Source organism: Neopelma chrysocephalum, unplaced genomic scaffold (genome assembly GCF_003984885.1).
Source record: "Neopelma chrysocephalum unplaced genomic scaffold, ASM398488v2 Primary Assembly neopelma1_60, whole genome shotgun sequence".
In the NCBI taxonomy this organism is placed as follows: domain Eukaryota; kingdom Metazoa; phylum Chordata; class Aves; order Passeriformes; family Pipridae; genus Neopelma; species Neopelma chrysocephalum.
This window is the reverse complement of record NW_020897715.1, coordinates 12118536-12144280: the sequence shown is the minus strand read 5'-3', so window position 1 is coordinate 12144280 and position 25745 is coordinate 12118536. Positions and strand designations below refer to the sequence as shown.

The following is a 25745-nucleotide window of genomic DNA, read 5'->3' as shown; positions in this document are numbered from 1 at the left end:
TTATTTGGGTGCCATTCCTTTTAAGTGTTGAAGCCACTGCGAGTTTGGAAGAGCTCAGCAGAATGCCTAACACATTGCAGAGACAGGCTTCATGCTGTGCTTCACAGGCAGTCTTAACTCAGGCAAACTCATACTGAAGTCAGCTGAGGTTTTCTCTGAGTGAGAAATGAGTTAAAAACTGAGGCAAGATCCTGATCTTTTACCCAGGCACAACTCCAACAACTTTAGAAGAGTTGCTTTTGACTTACAGCATTGTAACAAAGATCAGAATCTGGGCTTCAATAAAGACTTCGGCATTTGGCCCCAGTCCTGTGAAGGCCTTTATTAATTTATTTATTTATTAAAATGGACAATTGCTTTGACTTTAATAACCCTTACCTCAAAGTTCACTTGAAAGAAAACTAATAAGACTTTTTATTGAAAGGGAAAAAAATGAGAAGTTTAGCTATGGTCAGCCAGGGTGGGAAATTCCATTGTGGCTGCAAGCCCATGGCAGGTAGAGTGGAATTTAATGAAGGAAACTGCTGTGTTTTTGTGTCTTTCTGTATGTTTTTCCTTTAAAACCAAGAGCTGGGCAGGCTTCCCATTTGACCTGATGTGACCCAAGCAAATTGCTTCTTATATAAAAACAACTGCAGACTTGGAGAATGTGAAAATGCACTGTATCCTTTTTCCAACTCAGGGAAAATGAAAGCCTGAGAAACAGGACGGCCCTGTCAATACTGGTTGAGCAAAACTATCACTCAAGCCCTATAAAGAGAGATTAGAACAGGCTTCCTTATGCCAGAGGGATTCATTAGAAGTTAGATCTCTTTAGGTGTTTTTTTTTAAAGAAACACACCGTCAGTAAGAGAAAAATCCATTTTTCAGATTTTTTTTTTGTGAAGGGAGGAGAAAAAGAAGAGCTCATAAAAGAGGAGAAAGAGCGAAGGGAAGAAAGAGGTTTTAAGTAACGCACCCGAATAAAAAGAAATAAATTGATAATTGTTAAAATTCAGGCAAAAAGCCCAACTTTCAGCTTTTGCTGTAACTTGGGAGAGCACAGGCACAGGGATTCAGGGTGTGTCTACTGATATTGTATTCAGATGTGTTGCCTTGGCATGTGTACTGACGGATTTATTTAAAAAACAAAGCAAAAAAAAAAGGCATTGTGTGCTCGTGAAATGACTTCATAAAATCCTTCCCTTTATGAATTATTTTGATCACAGGGCTTGTTGTTTAAATTTCTAAAGTAGTGTGCTTTTTTTTTTTTAATTGCCTTCTTTTCAGAACTGTCTGTTCTCGAGTTGGCACCTTCCGCATAGCAGCATGCAGAGATTAAAGGAGAGGGGAGGGAGGGGAGGTGTGGAGGCTTTCATCAGACCAAGGGGGTGACGTGGTGCATGAGCAAACTCACATCTTCTGTTGGTCACCCCCAAATCGTTTCTCAGCCACTCTTCTCCCTTATAGGCATGTCTAATCTGCAGCGCCTACTCTGAGGAGAGACAAGCAAACACTCGGACTGTCACATGCTGCCATGTTAGAGGAGACAAAATAGACTTTTGTTTGCTGTGTCTTGCTTAAAATGGAGGTGAAGAGCTTCCTACACAGGAAAGCAAGATATGGTAATGCTTTCCAGATTCAGTGAGGCCTACTTTTCCAAAACACAGGTTTTGCTTATGCTCTGCGGGCTTCTGACTGTTGCTGGAGGTTTTTTCCTTCTGTGGCTCATGAGTGCAGCTGATGGACACGATGAGAACTCCTGGTGTTGCTCACTAATCGGGCAACATGTAGAACGAAACTCTTGACTGTTTTGCTCCAGATATGATGTTAAGGATCTCAAAAGTCAGTAGTAGTTACTTCCACAAGATCAGCATTCACAATCATCATCATTCAGATCCTGTATTTATCCAGAGGTTGCAATGGAATTTTCAGACTAAGCATGAAACCTAGGGTTCAGGAGAGCAGGGGTTCACTGGCTATGTCTTCTTTTTATTTGCTGGGGAACATTCACAAGGTCCTTATTATATTTCTTGTTACTTGATAGAGTCTGATGTGAGGTAGTACTTGTGACAGCCCCCCCAGCACTGTTTCTGCTTATGTAAAGGAGGAGGTCAGAATAGTACTGCCCTGAAAAGGGCTGTGAGCTTTTTATTGTAAGGTCGTTTTTATAACATTGGGATTTCCAAAGAAAGGTGGTATTTCTCTCAGGAGTGCTTGTATTTTCAGAAGGTGGTACACCGATTCATGAGTCTGGCACTGATTTGAGGATAGGATTAATAGATTTATATTGTATGTATTGAGTTTTCAGGTCTATTCTCATTGCCCTGTCTACTGAGCACACAGATGACAGCTGCACATATAAATGGGTGTAAGGTAACAGCAAACAGTGATTCAGGTTTCTAGATTATGTCAGAAAGGATGCTGATTCCATGGGAGCAAAGAATCCTTGTTTGACTGACTGTGTGCAGTGTTAGAGCTTTGCCTTAGTCTTTAATGGTAAGACCATTTGTTCCTCGGATACCCAGCCCACTGAGCTGGAAGACAGGGATGGTGAGCAGAATGGAGCTCTCATAATCCAAGGAGAAATGTCGTTAGAGAGCTGCTACACCACTTAGACACACATACGTCTGTGGGCCAGATGAAATCCACCCAAGTGTACTGAGTGGGTGTACTGGCTGAAGTGCTCACCGAGCCACTTTTCATCATGTATCAGCAGTCCTGGCTGATCTCCCCTGAGATGGGAGATCCCAGTTGACTGGAGATTGGCCAGTGTGATGCCCACCTAGAGGAAGGGCTGGAAGGAGAATCCAGGAAACTACAGGTCTGTCAGTCTGACCTCAGAGCAGGGGAAGGTTATGGATGGAACCAAATCATCTTGAGTACCATCACATGGCACATGCAGGACATTTGGGGTATCAGGCCCAACCAACATGGGTTTAGGAAAGGCAGGTCCTGCTCGACCAACCTGATCGCTTTCTATGACAGGGTGACCCGCCTAGTGGATGAGGGAAGGGCTATGGACATTGTTTACCTGGACTTTAGTAAATTTAGCCTTTTACACCGTTTCCTACAGCATTTTCCTGGAGAGACTGTCCTGACCTGGACAGGTGCACTGTTCACTGGATAAAAAACTGTCTGGATTGCCTGTCCCAGAGAGTGGGAGGGAATGGAGTTACATCCAGCTGGTGATCAGTCACTGGTGGGATTCCCCAGGGCTCAATATTGGGTCCAGCCCTGTTTATCTTCATTGACAATCAAGTGTGCCCTCAGTCAGTTTGCAGACAACACCGAGTTGATCTGGAAGGTAAGAAGGCAAAAAGGCTCTACAGAAGGAGCTGGACAGGCTGGATCAGTGGGCTGAGGCCAATTGTATGAGGTTCAACAAGCCCAAGTTGTGGGCTTGGGTCACAACAACCCCATGCAGTGCTACAGGCTGGGGGTGGCTGGAAAACTGCCTGGCATAAAAGGACATGGGGGGGTGCTGGTTGACAGCAGCTGAATATGAGCCAGCAGTGTGCCCAAGTGGCCAAGAATGCCAACAGCTTCCTGGCTTGTGTCAGCAATAGCATGGCCAGCAGGACCAGGGAAGCGATTCTCTCCCTATACTCGGCATTGGTGAGGCTGCACCTCAAATCCTGTGTTCAGTTTTGGGCCTCTCAATACAACAAAAACTTTGAGGTGCTGGAGGGTCTCCAGAGAAGGTCAGTGGAGATGGTGAAGGGTCTGGAGCATAAGTCTTAGGAGGAGTGGCTGAGGGAGCTGGGGGTGTTTAGCCTGGAGAAAAGGAGGCTCAGGAGAGAATTTATCACTCTCTACAATAGCCTGAAAGGAGGTTATGGCAAGATGGGGGTCAGCCTCTCCTCCCAGGTAACAAGCAGTAGGAAAGAAATGGCCTCAAGTTGCACTAAGGGAGGTTTAGATTGGATATTAGGAAAAATTTCTTCACTGAAAGGGCTGTCAAGCTCTGGAACAGGCTGCCCAGGGAAGTGATGGAGTTACCGTCCCTGGATGTATTTAAAAGACGTGTATGTGACACTTGGGGGCATGGTTTAGTGATGGGCTTCGCAGTGCTGGGTTAATGGTTGAACTCAATGATTTTAAAGTCTTTTCCAATTTAAATAATTCTATGATTTTTTTTTTCTGCATGGAATTTTTCTTCAGGTAGCACAGCTTCCAGGTCCTGGTAGGCTTGTTTTTAACTGTGTACAGGAAAGGTACAAAGAGAAAAATAGTGGAAACCCTATTATCTTTTTCTAGAGAATTTTCTTCACAATGTAGAGATACTTTGTTCCCAGAAATTCTTCTCCATAGTCTAATAGATCACTCTGATACAGAGAAATAAGATGCATGTAGAAATTTTCTGTTTACTTCAGGCCTTTTCCCTTTGCAGATTAGACATCATTCTCATCTCCAGAACTGCACTTAATCCATTAATCCAGTAGCAGATTAATTATTTGTTTTACATATGATTTTCTGTTGCTTTTGTAATTTTTTTTTTGTGATCCACTATCCACACAAATGTTTTCTAGCCTGGACTCTTTGTGTAACATCTAATGTAAAGTGCAACATACACATCAACAAAATATTGTGACATTCTTACTGTGTAACTTTGGAGAGAATGCCTACTTTAAGAGCTTGTTAGGACATACAGTAATTTCTGTGAACTATATCTTTTCTTAAAGAAAATGAAATAAGTAATGTGCACTGGTTTTAAGTTAGTCTTAATATTACTTATGGATGTTTAGAAATACATAATTTCAGCAGTAAAATGCAGTGCCTAGCCTGTCAATCAGGCCTTTTGTATCATTTTACTGGACAAAGTACTTGGCAGAGTTAGGAGAACAGTTTAGGTACATGGATGTCTTCCTGAGATTTAAAAGTGAAGCACTGTAAGGTGGCTGCATTTGTGACAATGGACTTTAGAACTGTTTTGAATTCCAGCAAAAGACCTAAGGAAATTACTAAAATGAGGTCAAAGTGCATTTGGCAGGTCATGGAAGAAATCTTTTTGTATGTCAGTTCTTCCAGTTTGGGCGGACTGTCACAGGACCATGTCATAATATGTCATCTGTTATTCGAGTAAGATAAATTCTCAGCAGCTTTTTTTAGCCCGTACTCTCTTATAGATCTCAGAGGGAATTTTGCCCAAGAAAGAAGCAAGTAGTGCTTCAGGTTTTAATGCTGAATTTTTATGTTCCTGGTCTTGACCGTGTATGTGAGCAGATTTCTGACTGAAAGGCAGGACAAAACAAAGATGTTGCTATATGAAAAGCAGATGAAGGAATTTCTAGTTTAAAAATCCAAATTAAGGTATCAACTGGCGATTTGCAGCCTGTTTAGACTATTTCTAATTTGTACAAGCCCATGTGGACCTATTTCTTTCTCATCTAATGGCACACCCAGAACTTTCATTGGCTTCAGTGCAATTATTGTTACAGCTTTCCCAATAAGCCTACAGCAAACCCCATTTATCTAAATGGGAATGCTTTTAGTAACACCTGTATGCCCCGGTCTGGGCTGCATATGCAGGTACCTCTGAGCTGAGTACTATTGAAAACAATCTGTGTTCTTGTTTAAAAAGGATATAATATAAAATAGATGTTCTGATCAATAGTACTTTTTTGATGTAAAAAGTAGTAACAACATGAAAAGGTACCAATAAGAATTATAAAAATTACATGATGTGTACTGCAATTTGCAATATATAATGGCTCAGAAAGATTTGTTTCTTCTGGAATTTGAGAATGTCACTGGTTTTGGGATATCTCGGTTCTGCTGGGAACTGCATTTGTAAATATTGCAATATTTACCTTACATATGCATTTTATGTTATATATTTGTTATATTTTCAGAGTAGTAGTATAAACTCTGGTATTAGTATTTTGAATTTTGGTAGGTTTGTTTACCTGAAAAAATTCTGATGGAACTTATAAACTCTTGTGAATACTTATAACTGCTTACTATTGAAGTGTGTGACTAGTCCTGTAGGACTAAAAATTCAGGGGAATAGCTAACCAGCTGTAAGCTAAGAATATGAGTGCATGTTTTCATAATCAGTGTTTTAAATTTTTAAAGAAACTGCACAGGAATCTTGTAATCTACTTCAAAAAAACAGGACCTCCTTTTGGAATAAGAAACAAGTGCATTACTAACCTAAAATAGAGAGGGAGAAGTTAGACTGTTGAAACTGCAAAATGGACTGAAATGAGCAAATTGTATTTACCCAGTTTGGAATCTGGCAAGTGCACTTAAAATACTCTTATTTTTCTTTCTTTCTTATCCACAGAGTTGCAGGATTTGAGCTAGGTCTAAAGTCAAAATAAATATGATGCTTCACTCGAGAACTTACCTCCTTTATTTAAAATTCATATAAAGCATTCAGTGGGGTTGAGTGGTATTTTATTTGGTTAAATTAGGGTTTGAGGTTTGTAAAGTTTAAACTTGGTCCCCTTTTGAAAATGATTTAAGACAGGAATGCTATAATCATCCAGTTATATGAAGCTGGAGCAGGTGCTGGGTATGGAAAAATATTTTTTTCTCCTTCCATCTGTTCTCTGAAGAACTATTTAATTCTTCTTGCAGGAATCTGCTAAAAGCTTTTCCTAAGGTTTCCCTGTAGGCAGACAATTCACTGCAGAACCCCACAGGCAGTGCCTTTGGATGTACTGGGAGTAACTTGTGCACAGGCTCGTCCTTCTTTTCCAGGTGGAATGAGAAAAACAGGAAAGTATGCTTAGGGATCCTCTCTGTACCTTTCTTTTGAGTGCAGCAGAGATTGGACAAACTGAAGAGTAGCTTCATGATCCATTTCTTCTAATGGGAATAGCATTACTCTCTGTTGTATTTAAAACAATGAAGGGAATTGGGTTGCTTTCCCTTCTATGTGAACATCTGTCCATTATTCCAGTTTCTTTTTTTTGAATATCCAAACAAATGATAAAAGAAAGCGAAACCACCTTGCAAATGTTTAACTTGTTATAGTTTCTGCTTCTGAATCAAGGCAACTTGAGTTTATCAGGCTAGATGTCCTGTTGTTCAGCAAATAAATTGTGCTGCATTCCTTACTACTTTGTTTATCTTTGTGACAGGGATCCCTGGATGTCTGAACTTTGACTTTTTTTTAAACTTAGGGTCATGTTCTCTTCTTAGTGCAGATTTCTTCACAATACTTCTGCTAATATTAATGGGATTCATACATAAATCCTTTCTGTAGATACAGAGGAAGGGATCCCAAATGTTTCGGTCTTCTCATCTGTATACTGAGACCGTCATCAGATGAGAAGGAAAAAAAGAGTACCAGTTTACAGCAGAGGAATTCCCTCAACACACACCTCCCCTGCAGGAAAAGAGGAGCATGTGCATACAGGAAAAGTCTGACAAGTTTGGTGTGAGTTGGGATTTAAACTTCCTCCAAGCTCTGAAGTTCAGAAATCCAGCATTTGGGTCTAACTCACCACTATTTTGTGAGATGGCAGAGTCAAAGGGTAAAAATCCTTCCTGCTTAACTTTGGAAACCTGAAAGTCAGGATTTTAGATTTTTCTCTAAAACAAGTTAAGATAAATGAGCCCTTCCAGAGTGTGAATTAATCCCCTCTTTTGATAGTCCTGTTATGATAGGACAGATTCCTCTTTATAGGTGCCTGTCTCTATCCAGTGGTTAGCAAGGGTACCTGGCTAAATGCAGACTTTACAGATGGCTACAATAAGTGAGTTGAACACTATCCAATATTGCCACGCTTGGATGTGTTCAAAAAAATGATAGCCGATCTTCTTCATTTCTAATTTGAGCTTTCCAGTTGGGTTTTCCCTGAGCCGATATTGATTGATTGAAATGGACTTTTAACTCAGACAGTGATCAGGCTTAACACAGCATAAGTGTTAATGCAGGGAAATCTTCCCTATTTCCAGACTGTTTAAATTTTTTTTGTTACCCTTTATTTCCAAATGACTTGGTATCTCAGCTAAATCACTGAAGGGAAGGAGAATATTCTGGGAAGGTATGACAGGAGGCTTGCTTTGGTTTTATACCTTTTCTTGTAGATGAATGCTCTTGATCTCCATTGGAGAGGGAGGACAGGGCTAAGTGGAGCATATGCCCTCATATATCTCCGTGTCATTCAGGAGACTTTATGCATGACACGAATGTACATGTACACCTATCAAGACTTTGAGTCTCCCAAGTACTATGGGTAATTATTTTCATTCCTTTTCTAATAAATAGGTAACTGGAAACACAAAATTCTCCTATGACATGGTAGCAAATCCCACAAACATATGAATCAAGAACCCAGAGCCTCTTGGTTCAGCTTCAGGTCGTAGTACAGTTCCTCTTACCTACACACCCATCATTCCTGCTTGAACTCTTTGATAGGGCCAACGTAACTGTCTCGCCAGGAGATGGGAAAGAATAGTTCTCTCAAAGAAACCCTATATGGGTTCCTCTGAGCACTATATGGGACTAGACTGCTAGTGGGACTGTTAAGATATTGATGTGAGAGGAGGGCATATAATTGCTATTCTTCCTGCCCAGACAGCAGGAGCACTGCTTCCATGCTTTCTAGTTGTTTGCAAGTCCCAAGTGTGCAGTGCTGCTACCATGCCAATGAATTGTTCGTTAGTCACTTTATATTGTATATGTAGATGTATTATATATATAGTTTATGTATAAATACATGAAAGTATTCAGGTGTACCTACATGCACCCAAAGGAAGCTCTACATTTAGCAGTTTCAATTCAAATGACTTGGTAGTGAAGGCTTGAAGGTAATTGGAATACCCATAGCAGTCCTTCTGTCTTCCCTGTAAAAGGACCATGCATGTTACATATATCCACTTTGCAAACTTGCTCTTTCCAGATACTTTTAAATAATAGGATCAGGACTGCATTTGTCTTAAAGAAGTGTGGGTGATCTGAGCAGTTATTTCTATGATAATGAAAGCATGTTTCAGATATAAGAAAGTTTTCTGCTAATCCTGGTTTCTAACAGTGTTGTCTCTGACAATGTTTTCCTTCTGTGGCCTTGAGTAGATCACAGCAACCCTGTGCCACTGTTTTCCCATTTCAGCCATTGTGTCTTGACTAAGTAACATTTAGAAGCATTTTTGCAAATGAAAGCTAGTTGCAGAAATACACAGATAGAAAAGCAAACATTATGATCCTAAACTAGTGTTTTCCAAAGGCATTCTGATGCACTTTCCCTGAAACTTCACTCTGTATCAGTGAGCTTTAAAAAGTAGAGACAATATCTGTAGTATTACATTTAGTTTTTATTCATTAAAGAAAGGTTTGAAATACATTATTCTATTTAGTCCAGAAAGGAGCCCAAAGTTAAGTGATGTGTTATGGGCTGCTTCATGGCACGAAAGCATAACAGGAGAAAATACTCCCTTTTCCTTTTCCAGGTTTTGCATTGTGACCTGACATTTATGTATATTGCATAAAGCAAATTCTGAGTACTACAGCTTTGCTGACTTGGGACTGACAAACATTTTTGTCCTTTTTACTTGCTTTTTGTCATTTTCTGAGAAGTTAAACATATTGTACTATGCAGCTCTTTCCAGAGAGCACAGAAAGGCTTGGTCATGGACTTTAGGTGAGGCTGCACTATAACTTTTGTCATGTCCAGCTTTTCAGTACAAAAATAATGGTTGTGTCTGCCTGATCATATCATCTACAGAGCCAAATAATCTAAAGTATGCATGGTTTGATAGACTAAGCATCCAACAAAAGCTCCCATAAAATGAGTCATATCTTTGCTTCAAGAGTCACATTAGTTGAAATTAATCAGTCTTCCTCTTGCTGGCACTGGAAATTTAAGAAGAAAAGCAAAAGAATTGCTGCAACTTAACAATGCCATCCATTGTAAGGCAGTGCCAGCCAGGGATACCAGGCAGCAACCAGCCAGGCCAAATCAGCACTTATTTATTAATTCCAGGAATGTCTCAAATATTTGAGGGCAGTATCCGGACAGAGCAGTGATGGCAGAGTGTTCTGGCATTACAGTTTGTCAAGGCGTTATGGATCTCCTGTTGGGAAGTGTTCACATTAGGGCACTCATTTCATTACACTTGAAATAATTGTCCTTCACGCTGTTCTAGCACGAGTGGCAAAAAACCTTCATGGACAAATAAAGGAAGCAGCACTTCTTTCAGCATCCCTTCTGGAGGCCAACTTCATTTTTCCTTTTTCTCTTTTTGAAACTTAGTTTTATATCAAGCAAGGGGTCAAAATTCAAGCATGATACTTCAGACATGCTCACCTAAAAAGTATGTATTATAATTACTATGTCCTTGGTCATTTTTAGGCATAAAAGGAATCCATCTTTATTTTTCCTTACTCCCTTGCTGTCCTAGTGCTGTCTTCTCTGTATTTGATTTACAGATTTATTAGATCTTTTGCAAGTACCTCCACTCAGTGTGGAGGTACCTATTCTTTCAAGTGTTACTCTCTCTTCATTGCTTCTTCTTAACTGACAGTTATTTTCCCATGACAGGTCAAGCTCTTATTTCCTTGATCTCTCTCTTGTCTATTTTTTTCTTCTGTTTTCACAATTTGAAGAAGTTCTTGCCTTATGGATTGAATGCAGACACAACCCAGTGAAATTCTGCAGCTTACATTACTAAGGAGGTAAAACTGCTACTTGGGTAGACTGTTTGAGCCATAAATCTGTTGATTTATTCATTTCAATTCCATGGATAAGTGTTTCCTTCTGAACTCTTGAGTTGCATCCAGACTTTTGCATGAGCAATAGTTTAGATTTCTTTGTACAAGCAAGATGCATACACATCAGTCGGTCCCAACCTTGCAGCATAAATTCACACAGAAAAAAAGAAATTCAATCTAAAGAACAGTAAAATGCAAGGAAGAAAAACCCAGGCCTGAAATAGTTTTCAATTCTATTTTATAGATTATCATTCTGCACTCATAGTATTTGAGCATGTCACAGAAGTTCATTAAGCAATGCAGCTAATATCTGACATGAATATATGGACTTGTTTGGCTTTTGCTTTTTCTCATCCAGCAATAGAATACAGTACCCAACTTACATCCTGCATTTCCATCACCATGCCTTTTCCACTTCTGTTACTGCTCCATTCTGCTTACTCATTTCTCTCAGTTGCTTTCCCTAATTTGTGACTATAGGTCTAGCAGTGTTTCCTAGAGACATGGTTCTCAATTTCTTTAAAGCAACCCTACTGCTCACATATAACCAATATTGTTCTTGTCCACTTCTCATTTATTCAGACCTAGTGTTAGGCCAGACCTGCTGTTCTTTCAGAAGCGAACAAGTGATGCTCAGTGTAGCCCACCTGGCTGCTGAAAATTTGCCTCCTTAATTTTTCTCCACCAAAGACTGATGGAATTCATGGAGTTCCTGGTTTTACATCCTGCTCCAAACATTGGTTAAGGATCATTGTTTCCCACTTAACACTAGCCTAGTCTTGTTTGCTGTACTTCTCCCTTTCAACCATAAAGTGCAAAACAAGGTTAAGATTAACTGCTTACCCAACAGCAGTCTGCATTGCCAAGCAAGATACCCAAGATAAACACAGTTTCTTTCAAGTTCACAAACTGACTTGAGATCGTAGCAATGAAGGTATGCTGGGATCAGAGAAGGCAGGTAAATGCAGGGTGGCTGTAGAGCTACCCCAAAATGGTGATTACAGTCTGACGTGGAAAACAGTCCCAGGGAAAACAGTTAAAAATGAGAGCAACTATAACTTAATATTTTGGGAGTGGTGAGGAAACAATTCATTAGTAGACTGTAGCCTCAATAAAATGTAGAGATTCTTTCTGAATTTATGCTTAGGTCTCGACAGGCTGTCTTCTTCCCTGCTTTTTAATGTATTAACCAAATGTGTAAGAAATTAAAACTGCACAATGAGCAGCATTTGCTCTCTGCAAACTTGCAGTGAACCAGCTATGAGAGGGAATGTGTTCCTGGGGATATGCATTTTTATATTTTTCTGACTAGCACCATATCATTACAGCTTCAATCAATAAAAGTATGTGTTTTATATATATATGTATACTCATGCACATATATATCACTTCAGTAAATAGCTGTGGAAAAGAGGAAAAACAGTTATAAAAGTAAGCATTCTGAACAAAAAACAAGCTTAGTGTATAACTAAAGGAAACTTTGAAGAAACAGGCCTTCATGAAGGAATAACATTGTTGAAACCATATGTTTTCCATGTACCAGGAGACTGTTTTAATAGTTTACAAATATATTTAACCACAAAAAATCTAAAATTAGTCAGTCTTTTAAAGGGCTAAAGATTGACACAAGTCATTCCAGTTAATGAAGGATTTCTTTTCATCCACATCCAGTGAATAAACTTATGTGACTGAGCAGGAGGAGATGTTTGTGGGGGACTGGTGTGTCTGTGACTGCTGATTAGAGCTGTATGAAACTCCGCTAATTTGACACTACTAATTTGTAATATTCATTTTCTTCAGATGTTGTGTCTAGTGAGAAGTATGGTGTCCTAGACCACAAGTAACCCAAGTTCTTCCCTGCTCTGCTGCTGCTATGCTAAATGCTCTCGAAGGAGGCATTCCTCCTCACTGTACTAGTTTTGCCCTCATAAAATAGGAAATCTCTTTGTAAACTACTCTGAGGACTGCTGATGAAAGGTGCTGGCTTGAGCTTTGCCAGTCTTTTCTCCTAAAGTCTGCTTGAGTTTAGTAGCCCAAAGCAAAACTCAGGTGTGTCTTCAATGCCTTCAGGGTTGGTGCTGAAGTTGAACAAAACCTTGTAAACAGCATGTTTTCACTTTAACAGCTCCAGGATTAGTCTGAGCGGGGCCCCCCATCGTTAACAGGGCTCGTGAACCTCAGGAAATCCTTCATCATCTGATCTGAATTATGAATTGGCAATGAAATCAACATCTTCTGTTGAGCAGCAAAGGTTTTATGAGTCTGTGCAACACTGTCTCCACAAAAGCTTAGCTCTCTTTGGGCGGTGCTCAAATGCCAGCTCTGCTCTGTTGCACACCCTGTTCATTCTCCTCTTCATCCTTAGATGAACTTCAATCTCAGATGGCTTCATCCTTAATTGATTCTGTACTATGTATGGCCATAAGTGAGACGTGTAATGATGTCACCCTGTTCTGTGATGTCACAGGCCTCTGCTGAACATGACCTGGGTTCCTCCCTCCATGATACGGTGTTCTCAAATGCAACATAGGTTTGCCCTTTCAATCCAACTGGGCATCTTCCTCATCGTGACAGCTCTTTTCGTTATGGTCTGAGCTACTTACAGAGAAAACTAAGTCACAGAGCTACCTGTCAATGTCAGTCATTGAATAGTGCTTGAGCAAGCTTGCCTGCTAGTTCTGTAGTGGCTCTATGCTTGCTTGACAGGTTTTTATCCCAATGGCTCTTCTACTGGGCTTCTAGTCTGTAAGAAACTCATTTTTATTCTATACAGTCCTTGGTAGGAGCAAGCTTAAGAAAAAAGATGTACAGAGAAGAAGGGAGGAAGGTGGGTTTGGTCCTCTGTAGGTAGGTCTGGTGCTTTACCAGAAATCTGGACAGGATTTCCTTTTTTCTCCCTCATGGTGACAATACAGTAATGCAAAGAAACTTGCAAAAAAAAAAATTTACCAAATTTTCTGCGTTACTAGAAATCTCATCCAGATCTTTTATTTTAAAAAATGGTCAAAATGTGCATAAGAAAAGGAGCTATATTAGCTCCTTTAATAAAGTATTCCTTTCACTCTCTGTCAAAAATGGTCACATGGTAAACATTGAACAAAAAAATTTGAAATGTTAAAGGAATAAAACTCTTCAGGGAATAAATTATTTTTACAACTGGCCAATATAAAATAATACAGTACAAGTCTCTTAAAGTAGTAATTGATAAAGGAATAAAACTGCTAAAAGAGTATATTTTTCATTCGCTGGAGCTAACTGTATAATAGCACTAGCTGTATTTAATCTCTAGGGGCTACAGAACAGGCACAAAAATGAACGTAACTTAAAATCAACGAGTGATCTTTCATGAGATCTGCGGTACCTGCTGCCTGCTGGCAACAACCATGTTATGCAGCAAGCCTACTTGCTCAGCCTTACAGACCATTCTGAGACTTTTTTTACCTGGATGTTAAGTAGATAATTGCCAAAGCTTCCCTATTAAGTGAAAAGGAATGACCCTTCCAGCCTGACACCCGGGGAAACTGAGACACAGGGAGGATAAAGTCTTTGCCCGGGGTCAGACCAGTTTGTTCTACCATGTAATATGGCTGTAATGGGCCTCAGTCCTTCTACAGAATGCTGGATGAAAACATGCTAGAAAAAAAAATTTAAATTGTGGTTTCACCAGATACTGCGAAACAGGATTACAACTGTGTTGGACCCAGGTCCTTCAGCTTCCTACAGTGCATACATGAATCTCAGTATGGAAACCAAGTATCAGTTTTATATTAGTGTCTGTTTAATTAAAGAACTCTCACATTATATTTTAGAGCTATGTGAGTGTGCTTCAAAGGCTGACCTCACATGAGGGCAAAAAGAGAGTACCCCAAGAGGGAGAAAATTCTTCCACTATGTGGCTATAATGTGATTCTTGTTTGACTTCGAAAGAGATCTGTCCCAGAACTTTCTTAAACTTTCACTGAGGAAAAGAAAATAAATTTTTCATTAGGTAGATACATACAGAGAGATTCTTGGTTGAGAAAAATGGAAAGAGAGTGGAGACTTGGAAGAATGCATACAGATGGCATTGCATTTATCCTTCTTATGTCTTGGTGGGTCTTTGAGAGGCCAAGTGATTTCTAGCTTGTTCAGGCTTCACCCAGTGATGTTCTCTCCCCAGTGTCTCTTCCTTGTTTTTCCATTCACTGCTCAGACTGTCTGTCCCTGCAGAACTAGTTTATTCTTCCTGAGATCAGTCACACTGAAGCAACTGCATGGAATTAGGCATTTTAACTGTGTCTGTCAAATGGTTTTTGGTTTGCTGGTGTTTCTCTCATTTCCTGTGAACTCATTCTTCATTAATTTAATCAGAAGTAAAACCAGGGGCTTTTATATGAATAGTCTTAAGTTTGGGGTATATTTTAAAATGTAATCCTTCTTTATATTAAAATTACAAGGGCAAAACTAGTACAGTGAATGACACTACGTTCTTTTCATAGAATTGCCTTATAAAGCTATTGACCCAATTGTATTAAATTTTAACAACATTTGAAATTTAGAAATGTATCTACATTTTACAGCATTTCTGGTGTTAATGGCCCCTAAAAAGGAAATAACTGGCTTCTTATTTTCTTGCACTGTTTACCTTGTTTAGTTCTAGAGGAGAATATGCAAGAAACTTTGATGAATGGGTAAAAATAGTAAAAGATAAATGTGCCTTTGTAAAGTTCTACCCCGTGCATACCCTGCGCCCTTACATCATGTACTCACCTGGTCTGTTCATTGTAAACAGACTGCATCAATTCAGAAATAGTAGCATGCTCTTACCAATAAAACAGAATTTTTTTCCTTTTATAATCCACAGTATCAGTTATAAATTTCTCTCACTAATTATTTTAGGATAGAAACTGTTATACTTTGAGACCTGGTGGGATGAAATTTAAAAAAAAAAAAGGCAGCTAGAAAAAAGATTCAGTCTTTTTCTTAATGGTGGTTTTAAGCATATAGAAAGAAGTGAGCAAAGAGAGAATGAGAATAAGTTAGTGTTCCTAACATACCAAATAATATATTTTGTTTCTGCCTCACTTCAAAATGACCCAAATCAATGTTGTTTAAACTTGGCTTATTTTGTAGATACCCTTGAGAGTCTGCTAATAAATCAAATGCCAAACAAGTTAGTTCAGTAGTTTCAAAGTGATATATACATAACACATGTAGACAGAATATCACTTGTGCCTGAACCTCACTATTTTTCTTAGTTGAGATCTGTCTCCATTCTCATGGAAACCAACCACTGATTGACAGTAATGCTGTGAACTTCCACTTATTAGCTAATGATGACTTTTCATGAAAATAGGAGCTGAGTGTAGCATTATGGAATATTCATGGAACAAAATTCCAGAGAGAGAGGTCTCGAGGTCAGGAGGAGGGAGGGAATGAGAGACAGATGCCAGATTGCCTGTAGAGAGTCCAAGCATGTGTTTTTGTTTGTAGCAATGATGCACATGCCTTTTGCGGGTGCAATTATTGCTTCTGCCTTTGAAAGTTTTACCATAAATCTGTTTCTCAATCTCCCTTCGTTTTTGACCCAAATTAACCTCTTCTCCATACAGTTCTGTTACTTAACCTCAGTTTCTCTTGGGAATATCTGTGCACCACTATGCTGTAGGTGTTTTCTCCTGAATTTTAGAGATCACTCTCAAATATGTTTCTGATCAGATTTAATTCGTTAGTATTTCTGTCTTTTCATGATCTTCATGCACTGGATTTTATACTTCACTGAGTCATTGCAGTGAACAACACCACATGAGTAAAAAAAAAATTGCCCTTTATTTTTGGTGTCTGCCTACCATCCAGCTTTAGGAAAAGGCATGCGATCTGTAAGTAGATGAAAACTGAGACCTAAAGTATTTGAATATCCATTTAACATATCATGACACTTTCCTTTTAATCTATCAAATGCCTAAAAATCTGAGATCTCTTCTAGCAATAGCTTGTCTTATTTGAGTGACACTTCAGGTCTAATGAAGCTGACTGCAGGTGACTCACAGCTAACTATGCAACAGATGTGGGGTGAAAGCTTTTAGCAGCCATGCACCTCCAAGTGGGAATTCCCAGCCTGTAGTATCTGTGACATTGATACTGTGCTATTTTCCCCTGTCAGACTCAGCCTTTATTGTGGACCTGACAGGTTCAAAGTCACATAAGCTACATCTTGTCATAGAGTGTTTCAGAGAAGAGGCATTTAATAGTATATTAGCATTTGTTAGTTTTATTTAGGAAATGGACAAAAAATGCATCTCAGTGTGTTCTTGTACTCTTGAGGAGCTCTGAACCTTCTGTGAATTTTCTAACTTGGGATGCCAGCAAATGTGCTTGAGCTTACTAGGTGAAGAGATTGCAGTTAAATTCAGCTGCCAGTCGTGCGATATCTGACTGAATAGAATATGCACTGGTTTTAAATGTTGTCTAAGTAGTCATGAATAGCTAAGTATCAGAATACAGATTCATATCATACTAGGTACACAGTCAGGAACCTTCTGTCCCCTTGTCTTCTGGAAAGAGAAGCTCTTTGATAGCTTAGGAGATTGTTTTGGGGAGATATAGCATGTTGCCTGCGAGATTTCCCAAATGCTTGAGGTGCTTCGCCTGTGGTACATCCAGGACTGATGCTGGGAAAGTAAGAGCTGTGGAATAGCTCACTAATATGAGCCTTGTAATGCTGGGCAAGTCAAGGAGGGTCAGAGGGGTTGGCAGAGTTTCGTGGTTTCTGGTGTGCTGCCCGCAGTGGTTTGAAGTAACTGCAGTTTTCATCAGTTCTGTCACAGCTGAGTGGTAGACTTCATCCCACGTGGGATGCAACCACCTGAACAGGGTCAGTCACTTGGGATAGCTGTTGAATGTGAATTCCCACTGTCCTAAAGGGACTGTGAGCTTAGTGGGTTCCAGCCTAGAGCTCTCTGCAACCATATTTATCAAGAAACCTATTCTTTTGAGCCAGAGGTGTATATCTGGGCCCTCAAAAAAGAAGTAATTTAAATGCATATATATGTATTTTTATTTTATTTTATATAGGGCAGAGTTGCCTGAAGCCTGTTTATTAGTTAATAACCCCCTCCAGGTTACCATCTCTAATCTTGTAATGAAATTGAGTTAATAAATCCAAGATATTATTAAATAAAGTAAGTATTTAATATTGCTTGTCCTCTTTGAATCCAAGTTGCAATACAACAGAATTTCATTTTATAAATAACACCTTTCGTGCTAGCACCACAGGGCATGATTCAAAAGAATCTAAATAGAACATGAATGCTGTAATCAAATGCAGACCCCAGGAAGGCAGATTAAAAAGGCATGTTGCTGGTTAGCACAGCAGACAGGGTAAGTATAGCAGGTCACAGCAGAAAAGCTAGTTACAAAAACAAGAGCACAATCAAATGAAAATTGTTTGCTTGCCCACTCCAAACCATGACTGACTGCTTCTACATCCATGACCTATTTTTTTTAAATAAAGGAAGATTTTGAGAGGTTTTTACATTTTAATTGCTTTGTACTAAACAAGAAAACAACGAAAATCTCAACTCTGTGTTTATATCTGGAGGACACCAGGAGAATCTGTATTTATAGGTGGAGACACTACATCTGGGGAAGACTTTTCCACTAGGTTTAATTCATCTCTTTTTGTTTATCTCATCCTTTTGCACCCACTGCCAACGGCTGTGCATCTCCTCCCATAGAGAGGAGCATATAGCAGAGGGAAAGGCTGCAGGGAACTGCAATGAAGCTTGCCTTGCAGAGAAGGGGAATACTTGCATCCTGCAAGTGTTCAGTGGTGAGGCAGAACTGGCAGGAGCAAAGGAAACTAGTCTCCGAATCCTCTGAAGCCTGGGATCCAGAGGCAGCCCTGTCATGGTATGACTCCCGTTTCAGTGCTGCTGGCCGCCAGCACGTGCCTGGCTCCCCTGTCCACACCATCTCACAGTCTTTCCTCCTTGAGTGTGTCACAAAGGTGGAGCAGAGGTTAATGGAGCAAAAAGCAGAATTAACCTCCATGTGCTTATCTGCAGCTGCTCCCAAGGTCTGGTCACAGCGTGGCCTGTCTCTAAGCGCAGAGGTTTAGTTGCATGGACAGATGCACAGAGGGGAGGAGAGAAAAGTCAGGGTCTCCTGATTGAAAGCATTCAGTCTTCTAGTTCAAGGGCTAACAGCCAAGTCAGGGGGCAGAAATAAAACTCTGATGATTTTATTTATATCTATGTGTGTATGTACAGATGTACACATTTATATTTGTATGTGTAACACATTTATGAATATTAAAAAATATTTTATGGGACAAGGTTGTGTTATAATAAGGTACCACCTCCAAGACTCCCAGTTATTTGCATATAGGTCCCAAGAAGAAGGAACATTGGTACAGTTGCCTCACTGAGCTACTTAAAGAATGAAAATATTTCTGTAGGCAGGCTGTTAATTTCCTTAAGCAGGTAGGATGAAACTATCCTAATGCAAATAAGGAATCACAAAAACTAAGCTGTGAACAGTGTTGTGGAAAGAAAAAAAAAAAAGAAATAAACCTTCCAGAGTAGTCTGCTGTACTCAAGGTAAATGAAATATTTAGTGGTGGCAGCAGCAAAAAATGAAATATGAGATCTTGCATCCCAAGTTATTAGTGACCTGTTAAAAGACAGGCTGAAAAGTGCCTTTACCAAATTAAAACTTTGAAAAAGGGCACAAATGGGAAATGTCAAAATAAAAAATCTGAGGAAAATGATTGTCCTCCTGGCTCTTATTATTTTGCAGTTCTGAGGCTGCGGCCACTGTTAATGCTAGTGAAACAAGAATGGCACAGTTCAGTCTCCTGAAGTCTGTAATGAAAATAGTCTGAGCTGACAGGCAGACACGTGAAATTTACTGAGATTTTAATCTGTTTGCTGCATGTGTTTTTTTTGTCTAGTCTAAATTTCAAAAATTTCATAGGCATTTTTTTTTTAATAGAAGATTTCATTTGGTTCTCTGTACCCTGTGTTTACAGTACAGCATCCCTAATGCTTAATGATACTAAATAATAAGAATGCCAGAGTACTTAATTTAATGTCTGCTATTGATCTCTGGACTGTTTAGCAAATGACTTATTAAACAGAAGGCCATATACTGCCCCCACTTCCATCTTTGTAAATTCCCTAAAGGCAGCTAAGGTATTGGGAACCTGAGGTCAGTTGATCAGCCTGCTAATTGTGTTTCCTGCTTAGAAATGTTAAAGGTTTTCCTCATCACAGACAGGAATTTCTATTTCAAATTCTGTTCCATTATCATTTGCACACCACTCTTCTCTCTGAGCACCTGGCTCTCTGGACACCTCTCACTAATAAGGTTTCACTTGCAAGAGCTCACATTTGTCTCAGTTTTCTTAAATATTTCTGGCAATGCTGGTAAACATAAACGTAGCGACAGAGGTGAATGCTGAGCTGATTTGTAAATGAGCAAAGCCTTTCTTGGTGAGGTCAGATCAGCCAACAGCTTCTCTGTCACCCAGTGTCCTTCCAGGTTAAGGACCTCTTTGGTACCAGCATGTATGAACTAGATGGTCAGATTTACAATTTGCCAATTAATCTGGTGAGACCAATGAGACTCACGTCCTTCACACAGCTCCCCTGGTGCTGTGTCAGTGATGTCACTTCTACTGCTCTGTCTTAAGAAATCTCTTGAAAATGCCTCCTTTTATTTTATTAAGATCACCTTGGTATTGTAGATCTCGAAATGCTTTAACAATAGCTTCTCCTAAAGATCTGAGCCTGAAGAAACTGATTTACTATAAATTTTGCATTAAAGCCTTTTATTTTCAAACATACTTCAATCTTAAGCTTGTCTCTGCCTTATCCACCTGCACTGTAGACTGATTGTTGCTAGCAAAAGTCTATGACAGCAATATTTCAACAGCAAGAACGCACAGATGTAAAACTAATTCGTTTAAAAAATATGTTTTCATTTGTGTCCTGTGAATATGGTAGTTCTCAGGAATTCAACAGGTTAGGCAAATTTTTTGAGAATTGGTAAACTGAATTTTGGGGTGGGCACTATGCACTTTTAGCATCACGTCTCAGTCTTAAAGGTAGAGTCCCCTAGAACTGAAGTGCAGGTTGTGCCAAGCCATTTTCAGTTATCTCATGATCTTTTAGTCTTTTACCCCACTTTTCCTCTGAAGTGGGTCTTCACCTCCTGTACTCTGCTTTCCTAGTCAGGACCCAAGACACAGCACTGCTAAGCACCTCAGTTCTCATCAGCAATCTCTGATCTTTTACTGCTGTACATGTGAGACAGGTTTAATAAGCTCGCTAATAATGACTCGTAGCATACTGGCTTCTCATAGGCTCGGGCCATCTCGCATTCTAGGTCTCCAAATGGGCTTGATAAATTACTTGAATTACTCTTCCAATTGCCATCTGTAGTTCCTCATGAAGAGACTATTTGTTGTGCGCTGTGCCAAATCATGCAATAGCTTTTTGCAAAGCTAGGGACTGTACTGAAATCACCAAACTCATGTCACTTGTGAACTGCAGTATGATAATGTGTTAGTTTTAAGTAGATTACACTTGCAGTCTTGTTAGGTGAGAATGAAACCCTTGGAACTCTGGCCCGTAAATCTCAAAAATTATGGGGAGGTATGAGAGAAGAGAATTTCATCTACCTCAAGTTTTTAAATAGCTATATAAAAATATGCTTATAAATATGAATCATAAAATGTGACTATTAGGCATAAATAAATATACACATATATACATACAGATCTACACAAACAGATGCATATACCGTGACCTTCTCCTCCTTCCCCTTGCCTTGAACTTCCTCCTTGAATGTGTCCTCATGGCGGAGCGATGATCATCAGACCTAAAGAAATTCAGCACTGTGTAAAACCTTGGAATACTGACATCTGTTGAATTTGGACAGTTTTGTTTGTCCACTGGGAAATCGCATGAACTTCCCAATATTTTTTTTAAGTTCGCGTTGCCCTCCTCCTCCCCACCCCCTCGCTCAAGGGAGGGTGGCTTCAGGAGACATGGCTGCTTTCTTGCTTTCTGGTGTGGTGTAAAGTTTTCCGTCGAGAGACAATAATGTACATTCCTCTGGCAGGACGGGATGGATTTTTTTGTTTCTCTTGCTGTTGTTTATTTATAAGACATTTCCTCTTGCTTAGTGGAAGTTTGATCGTAAGAGGCTCCAGTGATTTTCCTTCCCACCTCTCCCCTCCCTAATTTCTCTGCCTCGGCACTCGCTCTGGAACAGAGCGAACTCAAAAAGCCCATCGGCGCAGGGCGCGCTTCGCAGCCAAGCCCTGCCACTCTCCAGAGACTGTGAGGTGATTCTCCTTCGTCACTGCTTGGACCAGGAACCACAGCCCTGGTGAGTGGTGAGCTCCCAGAATTTGATGTGTCAAGGCTTCTATTCTCGGGGCCGCCGCGGCGAAGCAGGAAATAAAGGTTTTTTTGTTGTGTTTTGCCTTTTTTTTTTTTTTTTTTTTTTTTTTTTTTTTAGTATATAAAAGCAAAGATCAGCAACAAGCACAGGAGGAATACGAAGCTTGGAGCGCGAGGCTGCCGAGCGGAGTGCGGGGACCCGGCGTCGCCCGGGCAGGGGGGCTGTGCCCACCCCGGCATCCCCACCGCCACCACCGGGGGTCAGGCTGGGCAGCGCGGCCGGGCTACGGCGGGGGGGGCGGGCAGGAGGGGCTGGGTGAGCTGGAGAAGGGCGGGGGGGGATGTTAATCCTTCGCTTGGAGTTTCTGTCTGGCAAGTTTTCATGCCTCTGTGTTCTGAGCATTTACATTATGCTCTGAATACCTGATTGCCCAGCCAAGCAGAAAAGAAACTCTACAGTGGATGCCTAGTAAAAGAAAATGCTTCTGTGGAAGCCACCTCTGGGAATAGGAAGAACTAGTTGGTTTATAGGCTGCTGGTCCATTTGAGGGAGAGGGAAGGGTTGGATTTATTTTTTTTTTAACTCTCTCGATTCCCTTATATTCTTTTTCTGTCTGCTGTATGGGAACTGGAAATCAGAAAAAAAAATGTACTTTGAAGAACTTTATATACAAAGTCTTGGATGCTAAAGAATTGAGTGTCACAGCCAACATCAAGGTACTTACACAGAGTTATTTTCAGCTGTTGGATAGGGAAGATGAGACTTAGAAATCTGCAGTGATTTGCTCACGGCCGCATGGGAAAGCCAGCAAAAGAAAAAGGGGTAGGATGAGCATCTCTAGTTCCAGGCCCAGACTGTATCCTTTTGTCCTCTCCTGTCCCACTGAATGTATCACTTCTGTTAATATTTTTCTGCTGTAGTGATAAAGAAGACCAGGGCAATGTGTGGGCTGTTCCATTCATCCTTCATCATCTTCCATATTATATGACTTGAAGCAATGAATCATTTCTTGACTAACATTTTCTACTCTTAACAAAGTAGGCATATAAGAAACACAGGGCAGCAGTCAAAATATTTGTATTTTGAGTTATTATCCTGTTCTTTGAAACATGTCCCTGCCAAAAGACCAAGATCTTTAATGGCATCAATATATCTCACATGGGATATTAACGAGGAAGCATTCTTCTCGCCCTTGTCTTGCTTTTGAGTAGGATTCATTCAGCACATGTATCAACAAGCATGTCTCTCTGACACCCGGGGAGATAGCCCCTCTTCAAATGCTGCTGGTCACCTGTGACATACAGAAAAGTCCAGTCACCTTTTCCCTGGTTTCATGCCCAGTATAAGTCCCAAGGATGGTACGTAAAGGCTGGCACTGTGCAGTCTTTCATTGAAGTTGTCAGAGGCTTTGACATTGACTTCAGAACTGAGCTCAGTATCAAATCACGTCCAACCCATATTAAAGTACTTGCTATTTCTTATAACCAATAAGTAAAGTCATGTAAGATTTGGTGGTTTTACTGCTTGGCAATTTTTGCAAATATTTTTGTTGGTTTCAATCCATGTGGCTTGTCAGTCCCTCCCCCTGCTTCAATTTCAGCATGCAGTTTGACTGCCTGGAAGCCTGAAAACTTCAAGTGAAAGATAGACAAAACCTCTGAGTTTCATCTGGTTTTGCATTAGAACCATAAAGAACTGTGAACTTCTCTTTTTTCATATGCAAACCCCTAAGTTGACCACATACGTTTTTCAGCACTGAGCAGCAAGGGTTAGCTGTTTCTCTTCATTCCCTGGTGCTGCAGACCTCTCTCTGAACTTCAACTAAATCACCAGCTCTCAACAAAACCCTCAATTAAGTTGGCTGATCCCTTCAGTAAAGAGTCTTACATACACATAGAAATAACCTTTACATACATCAAAGCCTCAATCCAAATGGTCCCAGCTTTTGACTAAATTGATGTTAAGATCCCGACTTAGCTGTTGCATCACCTTTCTACAGTGTACTCAAAGCAGCTGACAGATCAGAACATCCCAAACTTTCAGGCAGTTCACATCACAGATAGAAACATAATGGATTTTTTTTCTTTTCTCTAAATGGGCTATACTGAACGCCCACACACACTTTTGGGTCTGATCTTTGAAGCTTATCTCTGATTTACTTTCTCCCTCCAGGCAGTGTAAGTCTGAAAGACATAAGTACTTCTGAAATGGAAAGTTCTCAAAGCACAGTGCTAAATGTCTGAAACTTCAAACTTCTGCCTGTATAACACTTGTTCTCTGGATATACTGAAGTCAAGGGCTGTCACTCTGGCATCTTTCACCAAGAAGGCAAAACAATGTTTAATCTCTTTTTTAAGAGTCTCTATGTTGCTCTAAACCTCTTGATGTTTAAATTATTTAATTAATTTATTTATTCTGTTATTCTCTCTGGTAGCAAAGGAACTCGTCTTTGCTGGTATTTATGTACAGCAATGTGGAAAAAATAGGCAGTTTTGCTTATTATGGTATAAGCTGCTTATTGACTGTAAGCCAAGGTTCTAATGGTTTCTCTATGGTCTAAAATCATTACGGTGAAAATCTGCAATTTCAAATCATATTCTAAAATGCCATTTAAACACTTTGGGATGGTAAGATGATAAATTGTCTCATTAGTACTAGCTTCTTTGTCTACTGTGTAATAGTTTATCATAGTTGCTTTAAAAAATTAAAATAATACATATGGTCATTCTTTTATACATGCACTGTTTGCTTCTAGCAGTAGCCATTTTAGTTACAGCATCCCTTCCAAGCAGTAATCTCAAGTGCTTTACGTGCAGTGCCAAATTAAAACCTCTCTTTTACCCATAGATAAAGTGGGAAGGTTGTCATCCTTTCTCTGACACCACCAAAGAGAAAATGGTATTCTTTCACTCATGTTCAAACCACCAGTTTGAACATTTGAACTTTTGGGGAAGAGTATATATATTTATGGAGTAGAATGAAAACCACTGTTTTCTGCACAATTGTTTGATGATATGCTTGTTGTTCTATGACTGTTAACTGCATCAGACAAGAACAAAGCACAGAAAAAGATGTAATGATAAAGGTACACAAATTCATAGGTACTGGATGCTTCAGAAGTACAAGAACTTAAGCAATATCCAGAGACAATTTTTGCAGTAAAAGTACATAAAAGCAAAAAGGAATAAAAATGCCTTGAGTACATTGCCTGTTTTAAGGTATTCTCAATTTGTTTTCTTATTTTATAGTATAAGCCTATCTTTTCTAAAAGTGGAACAACAGCTTTTTTTCCTGGGTCACGACACTGAAGCAGCACTAATTTTCCTTCCTGTAATTCAGAAAAGAAAGTGAAACTTGATTTTGAATTAAGTCATATGACAGGGAAAGTTAGGAAAGTAAAAGGGATTTGCAAGTTACTGAGGTAAAGCAGCCACTAACTACAGAACTCTAATTATCAACTGCAGTCATGTCCTCAGCTAAAGGATAAAGAAATAGGAAGGTTCATGAACGGTAAGATGAAGGGTTTTTCTTCCTGTCCTGGGCTGAGAAAGGGGTTGTAGAAGTAGCATAATGACAGTGGAGAGAAATGAAATAGACTTAGGAGACCTGAATCTGTATCCCAGGTCTGTCACTGTGATCTTTACCTCTGTCTGTTTCTCACCCATCTGAAAAGTGGATTTTTTTTCCTACCCTCACAGGGCTACTAATG

At 39.8% G+C, this 25745-nt stretch overlaps 1 protein-coding gene across 15 annotated transcripts in view; it reads left to right on the top strand.

Moving 5' to 3' along the window:
* ZBTB20 (zinc finger and BTB domain containing 20) overlaps positions 1-25745 on the top strand; it is a 503503-nt gene that overhangs the window by 272327 nt on the left and 205431 nt on the right. For 2 of the 15 annotated variants that reach the window (XM_027681162.1, XM_027681158.1), the window contains exon 1: positions 13178-13492. The exons of the other annotated variants lie outside the window; for them this stretch is intronic. The gene's annotated coding sequence lies outside the window, so the exon portion shown is untranslated. Of the gene's footprint in view, positions 1-13177; positions 13493-25745 lie in introns of those variants that run through there. 15 annotated transcript variants of the gene reach the window in all.